This window comes from Mytilus edulis, chromosome 7, assembly GCF_963676685.1.
Source record: "Mytilus edulis chromosome 7, xbMytEdul2.2, whole genome shotgun sequence".
Taxonomy (NCBI): Eukaryota; Metazoa; Mollusca; class Bivalvia; order Mytilida; family Mytilidae; genus Mytilus; species Mytilus edulis.
Window position 1 is genome coordinate 77,832,843 of NC_092350.1, and position 22,796 is coordinate 77,855,638.

The window sequence follows — 22,796 nt, forward strand, 5'->3', positions numbered from 1 at the left end:
TTATACTATAGAAGATTAAAATGAAATTATATCGTACAAGAAAGAAATATGTAAAAAAAAATGTGGATCGGATTTTTACGATCGACACATTTTCACAGAGGATCTCTACCAACGCCCATCAGGAACTGAACGACATGCATCCTGTTTTCATCTACCATTAATGTATAGTGTTGACTATGGAAGTATAAATAATGTCCAGGTTTATGTCCTCTGTTGACTGAGAAACGTATAAATAAAAGGCGGATGTTCGTTTATTCAGAAAAGGAATAAAATTTAGAATCCGGTTAATCAATTGTAAAAGGACCTTCTAGAGCCTCAATCTTAACGCATACAAATGTCAATCATTACATGAATTTTCCCACGGTTATCCAGAAAGGTCACCTGAGTTTACTGTTACATGATACTATTTCCCGCCAAATAAAAATCTCGTGGACAAAATTGATGTCACTATTTTTAGCATTCAATAGTGTGAGCGAAGTCAAGTTCAACCACGCACTGTTGATCACTGAGATGCGTGTCGTCTTCCCACGGCAATTAATTGTTTTAAAAATATTTAAAGATAACTGTTCTAAATACAACACAAAGGTTTACATTCATTGTGCGTAAATGAATATTATGCAACGACGAGTTGATGCAGCTATAGAAGTATTCCTGTTGTAGCCGAAATGTATTATATCCTAAAGTAATGCTAATCGTGAAGAGAAAATGCCGTAGACTTCTTAAGCATAACGAATGGTGAATAGTATTTTCTTTTTTACTTGCATATACAAGTTTTAAGACACGTAATTTTCATTAAACTCACTGCTCACATTTTATACCTTCAGCGTTAGTTTCCGTTTATTTTCACGCAAGTATGTCTCTTTTCGTAAGTTATATCATTTACCGATAAATAAAAAACGAGGTCATAATCAAGTATAAATTTTTTTTTTTATAAAACTTTAATGCAATTGAAAGCATTAACAACAACGTTTTGGATTTTAAAACTTTTATTTTGTAATCGTAAAATGGAAATGGCGTAGAATTATTAGCATAACAGATAAGGAATAATATTTTCTTTTTTACTTGTAGTATAAAAAACTTTGAGACTTGTAATTTTTCTTTAAACTGCCCTGATTTATTCAGCGTTAGTCTCCGTTTATTGTTGCACAATTATATCTCTTTTAGTAAATTAAATATTTATTTACTGATAAAAAAAACGGAAGTCAAAATCAAATATAGTTGTTTAAAAACTCGATTTTAATGTACAGAGTAATTGAAAGAATTAACAACAACGTTTTGCTTTTTATTTTAATCTTTCATTTGTTTCAAGCAATCAGATATAACCTGATAATCAATAGACAGGAAATACAATTGTTTAATTACATTAGAAATCTCTCATACCTTGACTGTCGCGTGCCGGCATAGATCAGACGGATTAGGGCAATTAATTACCTGGTGTCACACCAGACTGGGAGAGATGTCGCTAATACAATAAACAAAAGGTAGCGGATTTACGCGGAAGTCGGAGGGAATACTCCCAAATTTCTCCGAGAATTTTGGGAGGGATGTCGGAGTTTCCTGGTGTTACACCAGGAAAAATATCGGAGTATGGAGTTTGGGATTACAAACTCCTTGTGAGAGTTCATTCGGGTATAACTCTACATGTATGTTAAAACATTTATTGAAATATGACAATATCATGTATGTGTGAGAGTTCATTCGGGTAGTAAACTATGTTAAAGCATTAATTGTGATATGACAATGTCATGAATATATAAGTGAGTACATCCGGGTATTAAACTATGTTAAAACATTAATCGTGATATGACAATGTCATGAATATATAAGTGAGTACATCCGGGTATTAAACTATGTTAAAACATTAATCGTGATATGACAATGTCATGAATATATGAGAGAGTACATCCGGGTATTAAACTATGTTAAAACAATAATTGTGGTATGACAATGTCATGAATATATGATAGAGTTCATCCGGGTATTAAACTATGTACAAACTTTAATTGTGGTATGACAATGTCATGCATGTATGAGAGTTCATCCGAGTATTAAACTATGTTAAAACGTTAATTGTGATATGACAATGTCATGGGTCCTACTAAAATGCGCCCGGGAGCGCCCGGGTGAAGAAAAAGCGCCCGGGGAAAAGAAAAAGCGCCCGGGGAACAGAAAAAGCGCCCGGGGAAAATATATAGATATTTTATTGGCATGAGCCAAATTTGTTAAGATATGAAAATTGATTTTTTTTTTATTTTAGACAATTAATTTGCAAATTCAGATAATAGACATTTGTAATAAAGCACAAAAACAAGTATGAATATTTCAATTTTAACAATAATATATGAATACTTTTCGAAAGATTGATAACAATGGATCACAGTTTATGCGGAAGATTTATAAAATGTCAGACATCAAAAGACATGTTTTTCAAAAACGATATCAAAATAAAAAAATGTATAAGACAACCCAAATTTCACAGATAAATATTAATTTAATCAAAAATTAAAAGAGGTACACATAATAAATCAGCACATGAAAAAAAGCAGTACTATACATGTACCGTAGTTAAAACAAGGGGGTAAAAAACAGGTGTTTGGTTTAAATTTAAGTCTAAGCATTAAAACCCTGATAAGCATAGCCATTGAACATGTTGAAGCAGTTTTAGTTTTATAAAATGATATAATAAATCTAGCTCAGCATCTGTATAAAAAAGTGTTCACCATGCAGTTGCGAAAATATTAGACCTCAGGCACCGATTATTTTTAAATAACAAAATATACATTTTGATCGAGGACAATGTCTTTCATGATTCTTCTATATACTCTTATTTATATTTATTTACTAACTTGTATACAATTTTGAAATCTAAAATGTAAAAGTGCAACAACACTTTAGATGTAGCATCGTACATATCCCCATTTATATTAAGGACAAAACAAGCAATGATTAGTTATTTTTTAAGGAAAAAAAAAATTGTTATAAAATATTATTATTTTCTTCTCCCGGGCGCTAATTTTCTTCTCCGGGCGCTAATTTTCCTTCTCCGGGCGCTTTTTCTTTTCCCCGGGCGCTTTTTCTTTTTCCGGGCGCTCCCGGGCGCTTTTTAGTAGGACCGAATGTCATGAATGTATGAGAGTTCATGCGGGTATTAAACTATGTTGAGTTCATGCGGGTATTAAACTATGTTAAAACATTAATTGTAATATATGGCAATGACATGTCGGGAATGTTTGTGAGAAAAAAGAAGAAGATGTGGTATGATTGCAAATGCGACTACTCTCCACAAGAGACCAAATGACACAAAAAAAAAAAAATTATCATAGGTCACCGTACAGCCTTCAACAATGAGTATTAAACTATGTTAAAACATTTATTATGATATGACAATGTCATGAATGTATGAGAGTTCATGCGGGTATTAAACTATGTTAAAACATTAATTGTAATATATGGCAATGACATGTCGGGAATGTTTGTGAGAAAGAAAAAAAAGATGTGGTATTATTGCAAATGCGACTACTCTCCACAAGAGACCAAATGACACCAAAAAAATGAAATTATCATAGGTCACCGTACAGCCTTCAACAATGAGCAAAGCACATACCGCATAGTCAGCTAATAAAGGCCACTAAATGACATGTATAAAACAATTCAGGGAGAAAACTTACCGCCAAATTTTTCTACATCCTCCTTTTCTCAAATACTGTCATTACTGTAACCTGTAGGATAACTATATGTGGTGTATGGGATTACTGTAATTGGTATGCTAGTTTGGCAGCCATGTTTCATATAATATTCACGGGTAGTAAGGTCGTCATATAGAGGAGCGTTTAGTACAGTGATTTTGTAATAGTTTGGATTAGTTGGTCATGGATAAGTTATGTTACTTCCCAAAACGATTGCATTAGTTCTTTTCAAATGAGCAAATAAAAAGGAAAGTAAATGTTTGAATATATATTGTAAGTCAAACTGTCTAAATTGAAATTGTTGTTTAAAAGAATTTAACGCAGGATAACCAAAATATCCAAATTGGTATGGTTCGGTTAAGAGTCTAGAAATTCGTCCTGGTTTTGATTACATTTGTCATGGATTGTGGCACTTAATATTGATAGTTTGTGTGAAGGCGATTGTGAAAAACAAAAGTAACACAATTGACGATCATTGACTAAAGAGAAAAAAAAATGCCTTTTGACCAAATTTGATGGGTGAAAACGGACAAACGTACATTTATTTATTTTTGTACCACGTTCAACGCATTGAGGGGTCAATAGAAATATTGGTTATTTGTCCTTTCGTCCGTCCGTCTGTGCGTTCATCCCTCCAGTTTACAATTCTTGTCGGATTTTTTTATGAAATTTATATGATCATAGTTTTTAGTAATAATTTGGGCTAGTTTGGGAAACAGTGCCGATCATTTGTTTTTAAAAGAGTTATGCCCCTTGGAAACATTAGTTATATTAAACATTTTATTGTTAGCACTCTAAAATTTACAACTATTGCCAGTATGTTATGAAACTTACATCATAGGTTTATATTAGCAATGTCTTGTACGATTTAAAAAAAATAGTGCCTTTCAATTAATTTTTAAAGAGTTGTGCTCCTTAGAAATATAATTATATTGAGAACTGCATTTTAAGCGCTCGCATATGTACAATTCATACCCTAATTTTCTGAAAGTTTGATTATAGGTTCGGGACCCGGTGCCATAAAACTTTTTTTTATGGAAACTAAATGTAATTACCTAATGTACTTACATCTGCTAAGGGTGTGTTCCCATTTCGCCTTAGTTGTGAATTCCAGGTAAAAAAGGTAAAAAAATACTAAGGCGATATGGGAATTGTACTAAGGCGAAATGTGAATTAGATGAAAAAATTAAATAAACAAGTTAAACCTCTGTGTTTTATAACAATATAAACAACATGTAATCAGGGATTTTTATTCTCTTGGATTACCATTTAATATTTATTTATAAAAATACACTTTTTATGATTTAAAAAATTGTGAAATCAAAACAAATTCTACAATAAAACATTAGTCAGTAGGAAAGTTTTTTTTCCCCTTCATTTCATAAAAGTTTCAGTTGTATGAATTTTATGCAATTAGAAAATTCTTAATAATTCAATTATCCTTCCCATCGTGCAACACAAAAAGTTAAAAAAAAAATGTATTCCCATCAAACCATCTGAAATGCAATGGCTACACACACCACCAGAACAACAAAAGAGATACTTGGATCTGTTGGAAGTCCATAGACAGAAGTTGCAGGGCTACAATATGCACAAGAAATGACATACCTTCAAAGATTGGCCAACCACACAATCACCTACCAGACCATGCATCTGATTCAGTCAATAGTAGAAAGATATTAGAATCAATTAGATCTAGATGCAGATCAGAAACTACACGGTACCTATACCATCAATTTATGATGAATAAATAACAAAACTCAGAGATGCACCATGGGATGCCCAGACCCTTGAGACTGCCCCAAAACTGCCTACATTCGAAAGTAAGGATGCCCAGACCCTGGAGACTGCCCCAAAACTGCCTACATTCGAAAGTAAGAGATCATCACTCTTTCATGTATTTGTTGGCACAGCCATGATTCCATTGGTGTATTCTTTGCTTCGACAGCGAGATGCTTACACTTATATAAGATTCTTCAATCTCCTGAAAAACATCACCAACCAACATAACCTCAACTTTCAGCCAGACAGAGTTAGCCTCGACTTTGAATGTGCATCAATAAATGCAGTTTCTCATGTCTTTCCAAACGCAGAACTCAAAGGTTGTTTGTTCCACTACGCCATAGCAATTTTGAAATAATTCTTAAGTTTTATGTTTTAGTGCTTATTCTCATGGTATTATTTATAACTTGTGCTTTGAATTCAGTGCTGATTCAGAAATAAAATATTTTGATATTTGTCTTTATTTATTTATTAAAATATGAAATATCCATAGCCAATTTATCATCTCTAAAAAGACTTTATTTACAAAATATAACACATGAGTAAAAACAAAATACAATTTCAGAAAAAGAAGAGCAACTTTAAAAAAAAATATTTAAAAAGTGGGACACAAAAAATAAAAAAAAATATCTTCTTTTAAATAGTATTACATGGTAGAATTTGACATCAGATAACAAATATCAACTAATTGCAATAAAAACAAAACATAACTTAATTACATTGTTTATATAGAAGCTCCCATTTTGCCTTAGTTAATTAGTTATACTAAGGCAAACTGGGATTAATTTTATATAATAATTTTGACAGCTAAGGCGAAATGAGAATAAACAAAGACTGTCTAGGATCATAATGATGAAAACAAATTCATTTATAAGATTGTGTGGAAGTGTAGTGTACAGAGTAGAAAAATCATAACTGCCACCAAAAGCATGTGTTTTATTTAAAACCTCTAAAGAATTTTTAACACTTCAAAAATAATTAATACCATTATTTTCATAAGCTTTAATATTACAAAAATTAATAACCAGAATAATAATAGTAGTAAGGGAGGTAGTTAGAAGCACTGATAGATTAGTAGTAGAACACTTACTGGAAGCGGAGATGAAACGGAATTTAAACATTTTTTTGTGTAATTTTGGTAACCAATACATGGTAGGGACTTTTAATTGTTCTGAAGATGCTTTAAGCTGGGTAGTGCCAGGCAGTGGTATGCTTGTTAACGATTTGACTCTCTGTGGTGCGCACTGACCTGAATGTAGAGGAATTGATAATTTCGTTTTGAAGAACTTCCGTGTAGTATTTGCGTCACACCACCACTCCATTATTGGCTGTCTTGTCTGCCGGTACGAACACAAACCGCTCTGCGAGTACCTTGAGTTAATTTTTTATTCTAGAAATGGGAATAGATGGTTTCTATTATTAATTTCAATATTGGTTTTTTTAAATGAGATATTTAAATATTAACAGTATTCATAATTTTATTCAAATAACTGTCTAAAGATTTTTTATTAGATTTTTTACGTTTGTACCAATTTTTACAGTAGGCAGACAGAGCAGAGCGTCTTTAATGACCTGACGACACTGTTTCCAATCTATTATAGATGGAGCGGTACCTCGAATGACCGAATAACACTGTTATTATCCGAATAACACATGTAATGACCGAATAACATATTCAATTCAAATTTAATTTAATTAAAAAAAATATTATACTTGATTGTTTTAATAAAAACAAAGCTTCTGAATGTATGATTCGTATGTTTGTTCTAATAAAATTTTCTCAAAACTAAATTAAAGATTTTCATTGGCAAATATAAATGTTTTTACAAGTAACTATAATTTTGTTAATAAGCCTGTGCCTGTGTTTTTTACAATAAATTCTAAATAAAGTATTTTCGCGGACTATGACAGATAAGCCCGTGCCTTGTGCAGGATATCTTAGTAGTTATAAATTTTTTACAATAAATTCTAAATAAAGTATTTTCGCGGACTATGTCAGATAAGCCCGTGCCTTGTGCAGGATATCTTAGTAGTTGTAATTTTAGAGTTTAAAAGGGGCTTGGTTAACATCCATTTCTAAATTAAAAATATAATAATATGATAAAGATAATAATTTTTGTCGAGCCTGCAACTTTTGTTGCAGAAAGCTCGACATAGGGATAGTGATCCGGCGGCGGCGGCGGCTACGGCGGCGGTGTTAGCTCACTTCTTAAAAGCTTTATATTTCAGAAGGTGGAAGACCTGGATGCTTCATACTTTGTATATAGATGCTTCATGTTATGAAGTTTCCGTCAGTCACATGTCGAATGTCCTTGACCTCATTTTCATGGTTCAGTGACCACTTGAAAAAAAAGTTAAAATTTTTTGTAATGTTGAATTCTCTCTTATTATAAGTAATAGGATAACTATATTTGGTATGTGCGTACCTTGCAAGGTCCTCATGTCTGTCAGACAGTTTTCACTTGACCTCGACCTCATTTCATGGATCAGTGATCAAGGTTAAGTTTTGGTGGTCAAGTCCATATCTCAGATACTATAAGCAATAGGGCTAGTATATTCGGTGTATGGAAGGACTGTAAGGTGTACATGTCCAACTGGCAGGTGTCATCTGACCTTGACCTCATTTTCATGGTTCAGTGGTTATAGTTAAATTTTTGTGTTTTGGTCTGTTTTTCTCATACTATATGCAATAGGTATACTTTATTTGTTGTATGGAATGATGGTAAGGTGTACATGTCTAGCGGGCAGATGTCATGTGACCTTGACCTCATTTTCATGGTTCAGCGGTCAACGTTAAGTTTTTGAGTTTTGGTCTTTTTATCTAATACTGTATGCCATAGGTCAACTATATTTGGTGTATGGAAATATTTTATGATCTTTATGTCAGTCGTGCAGGTTTTATTTGACCGTGACCTCATTTTCACGGTTCATTGCACAGTGTTTAGTTTTTGTGTTTTGGTCTATTTTTCTTAAACTATAAGTAATGGGTCAACTATATATGTTGTATAGAAGCATTGTTAGCTGTACATGTCTGCCTAGCATGGTTCATCTGACCTTGACCTCATTTTCAAGGTTCATTGGTCTTTGTTTAGTTATCTTGGTTAATGTTAAGTTTATGAGACAGTTGTAATAAAACTAAGCTTTATACTTAGGACTATCAACATAATATCAATGATTAGTATAGAAGGCGAGACATTTCAGCGTGTGCACTCTTGTTTTAATAACTAACTAAAATTAAAACAAAAACTAATTTAAACAGTTTACTATTCCATATTTTATTTTAAAAAGGCCCACCCTCACATTGTTCATTGCCTTGACGTGAGGGCTCCACTTTGGTGGTCTAAGATGGACACGTTGAGGGATTGTATGCAATCTTTCTTTTATTCATTTTATACGATTTCCTTGGTCGCCATCTTGGAAGTATACACACCGATATCCATAAATTTATAATGATCAATATTAACTTACCTGCAACTTGTAAATTATTTTTAAGTTATAAAATACACTTCTATTATAATTTTATTCAATAATATATGTTTAAAAGTCACTCAAATGTGTTAATATTGATATTTGAAGAGTTATTCGGTCATTACATGTGTTATTCGGATAATAAGTGTTGTTCGGTCATTCGTGGAGGACGGTATTTCTCTCCTTTCTTTGGAAAAGTTATGATCTCACGGTCTTCGACGATGTTGAGGTCTCCTGTAATAACATGACTAAAGGGAACATATATATCTAAAACTAGATGTTTCGTAAAAGTCTCAAGTGGAAGCAAGGAACATAATTTTCTATATTGACGTCTGTTGTAATCGACGTATGATTAAAATCAAATGTCTGCTCGTTTTTTTTTTAATAAGAATACGAAATAATAGGTTGTTCTATATTATAATATGCAGGTATTAAGCTATACGCCAGTAAGCAGAGAAAACATAACACATGTGATCGTTAGAGAGGCACATTTAATAATGATCGTGAGGCGGCAAACAGTAAAGGGAAATAACCCATCAATCATACATGTATAATCATGACACATGGAGTAAGGGAGATAATACAGAATAATACATGTGACAATCAATACAATACATTCGCGCAACTTCTTTCTCCTTTAAAGTCTCTCTGTCTCTCTCTCTTTACAATTGTCAACTAATAATCTCTGTTATTGTAAGAACATGAATGAAAATAAATGTTATCAATATGCATAAACTAAACACATAACTATCAATAAGAAACAAAAGAATTCTGACATTTTTTTCTCCTTTAAAGTCTCTATATATCTTCATCGAATGCATATTATTATATAAGTAGTTAAAATACTGTGCATATACATTGTAATATCAGTGGCGGATCCAGAAATTTTCATAAGTGGGGTCCCACTGACTGACCTAAGAGGGGGCCCGCTCCAGTCACGCTTCAGTGATTCCCTATATAAGCAACCAATTTTTTTCCAAAAAAGGGGGGGCCCTAAAATGAGCAGTAAATGAAATACGACGTATCTCTAAGTAAAAAATTAACCCAAGGTGACGAGTGAGCATTAAATTTAAAAGGAAATGAAATCTTTAAACCGCGCTGGCGTTTTCAATTCGGAGCGCTTACGGTGAACGCGCTTATTATCTTGCTCAGTGCTCGAGTTACTAAGTGTCAAGTCATGTTCGAGACTATTATCATATGCATGTTCCGCAGTCGGCTCGTCCAGATTTTCAACTTGACATCGTCGATATTTTCGCAAATAAGAATAGGTGGGGGCTCCGCGCGATCTGGTGTTAGGTCACGGATAGGCCCAGGAAGGCTATCTTCGTCATGGTCATTTGAATCAGACTCCTGATTGTACACATTCTGAGAATATCTTGGATTTTGCTGGGCACTTAAAGTGTTTAAAACTTTATAACATTCCGAAAGTTTTACTTTGTAGGACGAGGCGCGGAGTTGATTGCCTGAGAATTTTTTGACGAAACACCATTCGCCATCACGGGCTACAACAAGGTACCGATCTCGCGATTGGGTCTTTGACCTGTCGGCATAAAGGTAAACCAAATCCCCTATATTAATAACAGGGGTCGGACGACCGGGTCGACTGCATTTAGAATTTTCGCTAAATCCGTGATTTTTATTTCGAGTGCGCGAATAAGGTTCATGTCAGAAATTGGCAATTGTTCATGAGTAAACTGACTTTTTTGAGTCCAAAGTTCGCGGGAGGACAATCCACGCTGACGAAGCCTAGAATTAAGTCTCGTAGTAGCAATAACTAGTGTATTTTCAGATAGAGGAGAATGATCGCGTTCCTCACGAAGTAACTCGTCTACGAGCTCAGCGATGGCTTTATCGGCAACTGGATTTTTGTTCCGATTTTTAACACGGCCAATTTCAATTGATATGTTGAGTTGCTTTAAGTATGAATCGTCACATAAAGGGCGAAAACCCGGGGCCGGGTCAACTCGAACAACAACACTGGGACCGTTTAAAGGCTTTAAAGGTATCAATAAGTGTATTAGCCCATCTCGCAAGCTACCCAGTTTTTCGTCTTTGTTAAAGCATGTACTAGTGTACGACGTTACAGTTTCTCTGACGACCAGTATGAGTTGACGGTTGCTCTTAAGAACGTCGGCCACGTAAGATATGCCAACCAAGTCCGGTGGGTCTTCTGAAGACTGCTCGACGAGGCTCTTAGGGAACCGTTTTAAAAACGCGCATGTGTGACAGGGATCACTAGCCTGTTCGGCCGCCTTAGGCATATCTGAGGGGGGGCAAGGGGTTTAACTGTTATGCTGTTATGGCGCATTTTAATTCTTTGTTATCTGTTATTCTGAAAATATATTTACTGTTAGCTGTTATTGTCTTATTCTTTGTTAGCTGTTATAGGACTATTATCTATTTTGTTATCTGTTATTGTGAGAATCTATTTGCTGTTAACTGTTGACAGCCAATCTTCCGTCGAAATTGAAGATAATTGAAAATTGTGATTTGAATGGATAATAGTCTCATTGGCACGCTTACCGCATCTTCTTACAATGTATATCTATTGGGGTCTTTCTACTGGTAATATCGGGTGGCCCTGTATTTGCAGAAGAATTTCAGTAACATACATCACATAAACATATAAAATCAATTGGACCCAGGACCATTCCAGTGTATATTATTATTATCCTTTGTAATAAATTCCATCGTCTGTGAACATGTAGCAGTTTGTACAAATTATAATTCACGTATTACTTGTACAATAACTTATAGTATGGATTTTGTTATAAAAAAGGCATTGGTACACCCTATAGATTTTTTTATTCAATGACCACATAATAATCTTTATGTTGTACTATTACACCACTGTCCCTGATTAGGGGAGGATTGGACACCAACTAGCATGCTAAAGTTGATGCAGTCGCATTCTGTATGTGCCTATTTCCAAGTCAGGAGCCTGGATTCAGTGGTTGTAGTTTGTTACTGTGTTATTAAGTTTCTCGTTCACTATTTTGTGGATAAATTAGGCAGTTAGTTTTCTCCTTTGAATTGTTTTACATTACTAAGTGGTGTGGGTTTGAATTATGGCTTTGAGAATTATACAACATCTTTTTCTTTTAGCATTTATATTATAAGTGCTACTCCCTCTCTTTTCATTTACATGAAAGAGAACCCTGATCACCATATTTTTAAAAGCTTTTTAGCTGCTTCACATGGCGAAAATTGACTGAAACTCAGAAACCATTGATGCAAATACAGATGTGTCTTCAGTTTAATTTTTCGACAAATACCCTTTATAAAATCCTACAGCTTCTCCAATGCTGTACCCAAATTTTCCGTATTCTATAATTTCACATAAGATACATGATTGGTGATTCACTTGGTGTCATCCAATTTTCACTAGGTCCGATTTCTATTCTATCAGAATTGTCACTTGAGTCAATTTCTATTATCAGAATAACCACAACTGGCATGCGTGTTTCAGTTACATGTCCTGTCTCCACTGATCTGGGTATTTTTGTATTTTATAAGTAAGTTTTATCATGAGGTCATTAAATTAAAAAAATATATTGTGCATCAATGATATTTTTATTACTTGTAAAGTATATATATTGCTTTTCAGAAAAAAAAATAATCTAAAAATCAAATTGATAATAAAGTGTCACTGGCTGCACTATTTTCAAAAATGAAATAAAAAAACCTAAATCATTACTGAAACATTGATCCCTCAAATGCCCTAGATTAAAAATATCCCTATATCAAAATCAGAAACTAGTAATTTCGTTCAGAAAAATTCAACATCCATACTATAACTTATTGCACAAATTACGGAAAATAATCAAACAAGGCAGAACTGCCTCAACGGCCGAAACTTCTTGTTTACACAAATTTTCTAGGTCCATACCACAAGTTTTATACTAAGATCTACGAGTCATCTACTGGATTTAATTTCATATTTCATTACTGTTATCTGTTATTATCCCTTTTCAATTCCTTGTTATCTGTTTTTAACCAAATCAATTCACTGTTTTGCTGTTATGGGGACCCCCCTTGCCCCCCCCCCCCCCCCATATCTAAAGCGTAAAAGTGGCGCTTTAAGATGAGGTTTAATTGGTGTTTTGACGGATGGTCCAACTTAATATGTAGGGCGGTGACGAGTCCATCAAGAACGCTACGTGGAACAATGATCAATTCGTTGTGTAGAGCAAGAGGATCACAACGCCGAACAACTCACAAACCGTCTTTGGCGATTGATGCAACATTCAGGAAACGTTTGACGTCTTTGATGTTTGTCAGTTTTTTGGAGGGCCGAGTGCCTTGTTTTAAATGAGCATGAGTACGTGTAAGATCAGGGCATTCTGATTGAATATTAATCCAGGCCGACCTGGTGGTGAAAGGTAAGCGAAATTCGTCATTGAGAACGTCTTGAATGCTTACGGCTCGAACGACAGAATCTTCGGTACGCGATATAAAGCAACAAACCTGACAATTAGGCTCTGTACAAACGGGTGCGTTTCTGCTTGCAAAGTCGGATGGAATATTTGCACGACCGGATAAATGGTTGACGCTGACCTGGTATCGGCTTACAACGGAAAGAAACGATGTGACACGCGGACTGGCCGAAAATTCACCGCGACATAGTTTTTCAAATCCCTGTACGCATGGTTTACTGTCTGTCAACACATTAGCTTGCAGTTTTGACTGAATAATAAAGGGACTGAACTGTTTGACACTTGCGGCAATGGAAAGCGCTTCGATTTCACACGGTAGCCACAACACTTGATGTTTAAGCAACTTAGCACTGAAAAATCCTGCTAAGTACACTTTACCGTCCCGATTTATGTATAGGGTCGCTCCGATACTGCGTTTAGTGACGGATCCGTCTGTGACTATCCACAGTTGATCATTGCATTTAGGTAGCGGGATGGCTTTACGGGAGCTCAGAGACTTTTGGGCAAACTCGAAATGTTCTCTTAGCATGTCAGACCAAATAATTTTGTCAGCTGATTTCATACCACTTATTTTCTCTTCTAATGGTGCTATTAAGTTGGAACAATTCGGAATGACGCGGCTTAGCATCTTGTTCGCACCGATAAATGAGCGAAGACCCCGCACAGTCTCTGGTGCGGGACACGAGGCTAGTGTTGCTACTCTGTGTGTGCTAGCGGAAATTGAACCCTGTGACCAAATCCAACCTAGGATTGTTATCGATTTTGGGCAAATAACAGTTTTGCTAGGTGATAGGCAAATTCCTGATTTTTGTAGCGACTGAAGAACGCACTCCCAATTGTATAAAAGCTCATCCGGGGTATTACCGCCACAAAATAAGTCATCTGCCAACTTAGCTACGCAACCTTTTTGTAAGAAATCCCCTACTATACGACACATTAGTTCTTCAAGAGCCGTTTCGGAACCAGGCATTCCCATCGCACAACGTGTATATACGCGAACTCCACGGTAAGGGGTCGCGACACCGCAATACTTCATCGAATCTTTTGCCAGGGGGATTTGGTAAAATGCGCTCGTAAGATCAGACTTGATTATATATTTCCACTGTGCGATCGTACGGAGTGTGGAATCTACGTCGGGCATAAGAGAGGGTTGCGGCTTACTATATCTGCCAACATCGGCAAATGCTGTTACAAGTCGGAAACCACCGGAAGCTTTCTTGACAAGAAATGAAGGGTTAATATACTCGACTGAAATTCCGACGTCTTCGGGTTTACGGAACACTCCTTTACATTGATCAATTATATGAGTATTTTAAGTCATTAAATAAAAGCGATGTTCCAGATGATGATATTGATTTTGAGGATTTAGCTAATAGTATAAAAAATCAGGGTTTTATTGAAATTATAGATCAGGAAATTACAGAGGACGAAATACTGTCAGCTGTTAAAAAGTTATGTAATGGGAAAGCCCCAGGGGAAGATGAGATTGTCAACGAATATATAAAAAGCACGGTGAATCAATGTTTGCCTATTTACACTAAGTTATTCAATTTAGTGTTTGATTCTGGAATCGTTCCAAATTCATGGCTTATTGGTATCATTAAGCCGTTATTTAAAAACAAGGGGGATCCAAATAATTTGGATAATTACCGAGCTATTTGTCTTACATCGAATTTAGGAAAGGTGTTCACCTCTATACTTAATTCAAGACTTAATGCTCTGTCAGACGAGATCGGGATTATAACTGATGCCAGGGTGGTTTTCGTAAGGGGTATTCTGTCCAAGATAGTATGTTTATCATGCATGCTCTAATTTCACTATATTTAAGTTCGGGAAAGAAATTATTTTGCGCTTTTGTAGATTTTAGAAAAGCGTTTGACACAGTGTGGAGGGTGGGACTATGGCAAAAACTATTAAAATATAATATTGGTGGGAAAATGTTTAAAGTTATATTGAGCATGTATACAGATATTAAGTCTTGTGTTAAAAATGGAGAACTGAAAACAGATTTTTTCCCGTGTGAGGTAGGTGTAAGACAGGGAGAAAAAATGTCACCTTTTCTCTTTGCCTTATACCTTAATGACTTGGGGGAATATCTGGATGAAAACGCTGTGGATGGTCTAAAATTTATTAATGGAAAATTTACAGAGAATCTTGATTTGTACATCAAGTTATTTATTCTTCTGTACGCTGATGACACAATTATTTTTGCGGAGTCGGCAGAAGGGTTACAAAAAGCTCTGGATGTTTTTGAGCAATATTGTTTTGAGTGGAAACTCACTGTTAATGTTACAAAAACAAAGATTGTAATTTTTTCAAAGAGAAAGTATAATAAGAATGTTACTTTTAAACTATGTAATGAAATAATTGAAATTAAAGATTCATATGTTTATCTTGGTCTGCTGTTTAATTACAACGGAAATTTCTTTCAAGCTCGTAAAAAATTGGTAGACCAAGCTCAAAAAGCACTTTATGCTCTTTACAAGAAGATACAAAATATCTCGCTTCCGATTGATCTACAGCTAAAATTATTTGATGCGTTGGTGGTTCCTATTTTGACCTATTCCTCGGAAATATGGGGGTTTGAAAATAAAAACAATACTGAAAAGTTACATCTACAGTTTTGTAAGCGCAGTTTGGGTGTGCGATCATCTACGCCAAATTTTATGGTATATGAGGAACTTGGAAGATTTCCACTTGAACTGCAGATCAAGTTAAAAATGGTATGTTTTTGGCACAAGCTAGCAACAAATGATAAAAAACTATCGGGTAAACTTTATAAGTTACTTTGGTACATGCATGAGCATGAAGATAGTAATTTTAAGTGGTTTAACTATGTAAAATCTATGTTCAATGATTGTGGCTTTTGTGAACTATATAATTTTCCGGAGCAAGTTGATTATAATTATATTAAAATTAATGTAAGGCAGCGTCTCCAGGACCAATTTATTCAAAAATGGTTCTCAGATATAAACAATTCATCAAGGGGGGAGTTTTATCTACACTTTAAAGAAGAGTTTTGCTTGGAAACATATCTGTTAAAATTAAGACGGGGGCATAGAGTAAACATATGTAAATTAAGGGTATGTAATACAAAGTTTCCCATCGAAACAGGAAGATGGAGAAATGTACCACGAAATGATAGGATTTGTCCACTCTGTAAAGCTGGTCTTGGAGATGTATACCACTATATATGTAAATGTACCAACTGTGAAGTTAAGGATTTAAGGGGGAAGTTCATACCTCCATATTATTTAAAATATCCAAATGAAAAAAAAGTACTTGGCATGCTTAAATATAGTAATAGTAATGTGCTGTCTAAGCTGTCAATTTTTATTCAAAAGGTAGAAAAGATGCTTGTCTAATTTAAAACTGTAATAAACACAAACTTATTTCTGAAGATGTATAATTTAAAAATGTATTCTGTTTGTATTATGAACTATGTTGTAATTAATATTGTGTATATAAATATGCTCCTGTTACGCAGTCTTCTGCGGTTGAGTTTTCTCTAATAAACTAGTAAACATTCCAATTCGTCAAATTTGTTTTGGAGTTCTACCAAATTATTTTTTGAATACTGTGGCATTCTACCTTTCCTTTGGGGAGGCTGGACAGGACCCATATTAACAGATGCGTCAGAAGGACCTATTTCCCCATTATATCCTTCAAAAGTTAGGACTAAAAACTTCACTGAACTTTCGCAGAAGTTCATTAAACTGGGTTTGGAGATCTGGACTAAGTAAATTATCTGGGTCTACAGAGACTTGTTTGAAAATTTGGGAAGTATGTGTTGAGTCTATGTAGTTTGTTGTTTTTATGTCACGGATATTGTCCGGAGCCTCTGGTGCGTTGTCTATGGTAGTCGCAAGTCGTACTCGACAAAAATGTTCATTTCGTTGTATGAACTGCGGTACCGACGTGTTATTCACGATGCGTATTTTGCCTTCGACGGACTGAGCAATTTGGGGACTGGGCCAATCTTTCGTACGAGAAGCGTTAGTGTGAGGCTCGATCGCGAGAATGCAATCCGATTCTATTTCCGATGGGATGTCGTATTCGCCGTAACATCCTGGCCAAACTACTGAACTTGCTGATGGAGCCCGAATAAGAAAGGCCTGTGTTCTACGTACGCGAGTTTTACTAGAGTTAAGTTCCTCGTTTGGGGTACCATACATAACAGTTACCTTGTCGCGTATTACGATTTTATGTTTGCTAGGGAAAATCGCGATGTCGTTCGATGACATGAAAGGAATATAATTAATACTGGCGAGTATATCAACGTCCAAGTCGTTCACTACTAGGGCCTCTAACTGTAACTCGATTCCGTCTCTCGAAAGTGTGAAATGACATTCACCAACCATATTTAACGGGGTAACACCGTCAGCTTGTAAAGCCGAATGGTTGCTTTTCTTGATTGTTACGCCGATGTAATCCGCGGAAGAAGCTTTTATCATACTCACCTCAGCACCCGTATCTAGTGTTAGCTCAAGCGGGAAATGTTTATAAAATGCCTTAAAGTAAGGGGACTGTTTAGTGCTCACCCGTCTTAAAGCAGATACAACTCTAAGCTTACTAGGATCTACATTATCATTTAAAAATGAGACTTGTTCATTATCAACATTGTCAGGCGCGCAGCTACATTTACGTCAAAACGCCCGGGCGTACACTTAAATTTTGATTAAAAAAAACCAAATCTTAATAAAATCAAAAGAACTTGTTAAATGTACATCAGCCGCGCGCGTGCACTTCTTTCTTCAAAGGCTTGTAAACTGTATGCGAATAAAGGGGGCGAAATATACATTTTTTATCCAAATGATATCGTATCATATATATATTTGTTCAAATTCTGTAATACTAAACGTATGAAATTACTGTGAGTTCGGAGTACTTTCAATCTAATTAAAAACCGATCTCTCATCGCTCCTGTTTCTGATATGTCGCGTGGGAGATCTAACGAAACCCGCTTTGAGGTCACATGTGAGTGACCTCGTAGGTGTGTCTTTTTCGACCAATGAAATTGAGTCTTCCACGATCTTGGAAGTTTAACGTAAGGCAAAGGGATGTAACTCATTTTATTTACGACGAAATCGTCAGTCAAAATAATTCATAAACTTTTTTGATTGGCTTATTAATAGGTCGTCAACTCATTTGCATATCTTTATAAATTCATGACTTTTAGTTCACTCACATGTGACCTCAAAGCCGGTTTCGTTAGATCTCCCACCGCGACATATCAGAAACAGGAGCGATGAGAGATCGGTTTTTAATTAGATTGGAGTACTTTTCTTTTGTTCAAAGAAATGCATTATATGGGTTGCGTTCAATATCGTAGCAGCTACATAAATCTGCGTATAGGGCTACGTGGATTTTTAAATCTTGACAGCAGCAAGGTTAGCTACACGTTCAGTAGTCAAAAATGTATGTAGCCCTTATATGTTACTGCTACAAAATTGAACGCAACCCTGATGAGATTCGATAATTTATGTGGTTTGAACTTTTGTCCAGCCTTTGATTTATGTCACGAAAAGGGAAATTGGCGACCCTAAATTTTCGTCGGCGGCGTCAGTTTAGTGTCAGTATGTGGTTTAAGTTTTTTTAAATATAAATAACTTTGTAAAATCTTTGTGAAACTTTACGGAAGTTGCACAGAAACTGTTTATGATCAAAAGATTATCCAGAGCTTAATAATAGAACATCAATTACTGCGTCAACTTTGGAAGAAGCTTTATTATGATTAATATTTAAAGCCAAAATTTTGAAAAATAATCGTACATTTTTCAGTACCAAAATGACAGACTTATCTTTACGCAATTAACAAACGTCTCGGATTTTGTTAAGGGAGCTACGGTTGATTTTTAGAGGGAAAAAAAGGGGTGTGTGTGTGCTAGGATGAAAAATGTTGTCCTGTATTTTTTTTAATTCGTAATCTCTGTCCTGTCTTTGTATTTTTCACTTTTTTTCGGTCCTGCCTTTTTTATTAGTATACCGGGTTTTTTAATTTTTATTTTACATAAATTGACATGCTGTTTTCTTGTTTTCTTTTTTTGCCTAGTTGATCATCCTACCTTTTTGTTTACTCAAAACCCCTGTCCTGTCTATAATTTAAATGGTAGCTTCCTTAACTTTGAAACCTGCATAGATGGTAATGACACTTGTACAGAGGTCAATATTCCAGATTAAGAAAAAATATCTTAAATAATGATCGATCTTTTTTAACTGCTGTAAAGGACCGATAAATGGATTCACTTTTTGCTGCAGGAAATCCCAGGCGAGAACCAGGGTTCTACAGAACTCTAAGAATGCGAATCATAGTTAATATTGCACCAGAAAATTTCTGAAAATTAATTATTTCAAGTTCATTAACGATTTTTTGGTTGTTGATAGAATGCTTGGCTCAACAGCTCCTTTTACTCATATTTGAAAGTAATTGGTTTGGACGATTTCTCTAAAACCAATGACCGATAGATTCTAAATTAACACGATGAATAGATTATACGTAAACAAATCATTTAGATTCTGAGCACAGTATAATAATATTGATGATTATTTAGTGACAGGAATGGTATCTCATTCTCGATACAATATTGCTTTCGTGGGCTTTGTCCCCTCACTTGGACCGACTACCGGCAGGTCCTTAGACTCCTCGCCGAAGTTCGGGCGTACACGTAAAAATGACCTAGAATTTAGAATCTAACGGTCATTGGTTTTAGAGAAAACTTTTGCATTTTTGGGGTCTACGAAAGCGGTAGAGATGTTCATGATTTATTCTGTAATACTCTCGTCCCGTCTGTCCCACATATTCAATACCACACTTAGGTTGGGTTCAAGTTACCAAACATATTAGGTTTTGAGTTTTTCAGGTAATATCACAAGAAAAAGAGAGCGAAAAGGTTATCCCGTTCAGTGTTGACCTTATAGTATTTTGAGAAGTTAATCTAAAACAGGTTAGTCATTTTTTTGGCATTGCACGGGAACATTTGTGGATATCCACGTGCATTTTTGTTAAATAATCTGCCTGTAGTGGCATTACCAATACGTTTATTTATGCACGTAGATAACCTAGAAGTTGTGTTGTTAGTAAAAAAAATTCGATTCCGTAAAATCATGATGTTTTTCATGAACTATCATTTATATGATATAAAGAAGGTTGTTTATTACTTGTTTATATGGCTGCTGAATGCCCAGTGGCAAATAGTTTACGCATGTTCAGGACGAGAACAAATTACATAATGAAAACACATACAACAGAAAAGTCCAGTAATTGGGGTCGACCATGATGGAAATTTGGTCTTCCAATGGAAACACCAGGGTAAAATTGGATATGCAAGGAAATTTAAACTTTAGGGTCCTTAATTTGCAGCGAGACTTGGACTCTCTTTACAAGGCCTACTTTGTCAAGGGTTTTACTTAAGTTACGATCGGAAGAAGTCTTAACAAAGTCGGATCAAATTTATATTCCCTAGTCACCCAAAGTTTGTGGTTCCTCAACGTGAATATAGATTGACTGGTCACAGTACAAATATATGCGACAAAATATATATAAGAAGATGTGGCATGAGCGCGCCGATGAGACAACTATCAATCCAAGTCAAAATGTGTAAAAGTAGACCATTATTTGTCAGAGTACATACTTCAATACGAAGCCTTGGTTCACACCGGACTGCTAACTATAAAGGGTTCTAAAAATGACTAAAGAAAACCATTCAAACGGGAAAATCATATCATCGGTCTCATCTGTCCAAAAATGAAAAAAAAAACCCAGAGAAACGAGAACTTCTGAACATTCCTGAATGCGGACATGTGCAAAGAAATGCTATATGGGTTTAAGGGCTTTTATCAATAGTGTAACACCACAACATAGGAAGACACATATTTCCCATTTCCGTCAATTTCTTAATTTAACATTATAAAGTATCAATTAAAATGGCTTAACTCAAAGGGCAAATTTACACAATTGAACATACACTGAAAATAACTGATTTGGAATGTTTTATCATGAAGAGTGTTTCCTTAACTGCTACAACGATTGATAAATCGGTTTAATTTGTATAGTTTTCCAGTGGCAAATAGTTTACGCATGCGCAGGAAGAAAAAGAAATACATTGTACCAATACATACAATAGGAAAAACCAGTAAAACTGAGTTGGCCTATTTTTCTCTTTTCTTTATATTTTACCACCTTATTATTCATGTTATTTCCTAGCTTGTTTTGAACGCACCTTTTCTTATTATTTCAAAGTTTTAGCTGTTTTTCTTCATTGTTTGCCAATGATTCAAGTTATGTTCTGTAAACCTCATTATGGCCCTTCTTGTTATATATAATTACGATCGAACTTTAATATTTATTTCTTTAACCCTAAAAAATAACTTGCGCGTCCGTCAAAGATAACTGATTTTATTTTGATTTTATTTTGGTGTATTTGTTTTTATTTCTATCTGGGAGGTATCTGGGAACAGTATATCGAAGATGCCGTTTTATTTTCATTATAAACAGAGAAACTATGCAGAAGTGCACTTATATAAAACGGCGATTCGTATCCGTTGAGGAGGTGTTCCATTATTGGAAGGAAATACATATTGAAGAATATAACATTGGTCTCTTTCCCCCGACTTGAATTCTCCCCTCAAAAACAAAGTAAGTTTATGGTTAGAAGACAATGGTTTATTTTATTCTTTACAAACTGTAGTGAGAAATAAATGGGTAGACTCAATACTGTTTATAACGTGAAAGAAGAAGTTTTGAGATGTAAAATCATGCCTTTTAAGATTTTTCCCAGGTTTGCTCAAATTTTTTCATGTGGACCCTATGGCTAAAATGGCCTTTCACCTCAAAATTTTCTCTGAGTACAGGCAAACCCGTGCATCTGGAAAAGTTTTAAGGCATAGCATGCCCTAGATAAATAGAATTCAAATGCATTGTATGATTTAGAAAATTCATAACTTAACTGGATTTTGCCGTACACTTTTTTTCGTCTCTGCAGAAGATGATAAAATTAACAATTAGTTGAGTTAACTTTGATATGGTCCACTCAGGTACACAGTTTAAATAACCAATTATTGTCAGGTATCTATTGTCCATCTAATGTCCATGTCAATTAAAAATGCTCACTTTAATTTTTACCTGTGGGGAAGTTTTCAAACCTGTTTCCCAACTTAGTTTATTTTGGCACCTTCTGGAGGAATGAAAAAAAGTGCACAGCAAAATCCTGGTAAGTTTTTATTTTTCTAAAACATAAAACATACTTAAAAGTCATTTATCTAGGGCATGCTATGCCTGAATTTTTTTACAGATGTGCAGGTTTGTCTGTACTCAGAGTAAATTTTGAGGTGAAAATACGGCCATTTTAGCCATTGGGTCCACATGAACCTTAAGGTTCATCATAACAAACGGACAAATATGGCTGTATTTACATGCCAAAAATTA

The 22,796-nt window shown here is 34.9% G+C and overlaps 1 protein-coding gene across 2 annotated transcripts in view; it reads left to right on the forward strand.

The window, feature by feature from the left end:
- Positions 1-22,796, forward strand: part of LOC139482323 (zinc finger protein 45-like) — a 109,433-nt gene that overhangs the window by 26,436 nt on the left and 60,201 nt on the right. The window contains exon 1 of one of the 2 annotated variants that reach the window (XM_071266148.1): positions 21,919-22,007. The exons of the other annotated variant lie outside the window; for it this stretch is intronic. The gene's annotated coding sequence lies outside the window, so the exon portion shown is untranslated. Of the gene's footprint in view, positions 1-21,918; positions 22,008-22,796 lie in introns of those variants that run through there. 2 annotated transcript variants of the gene reach the window in all.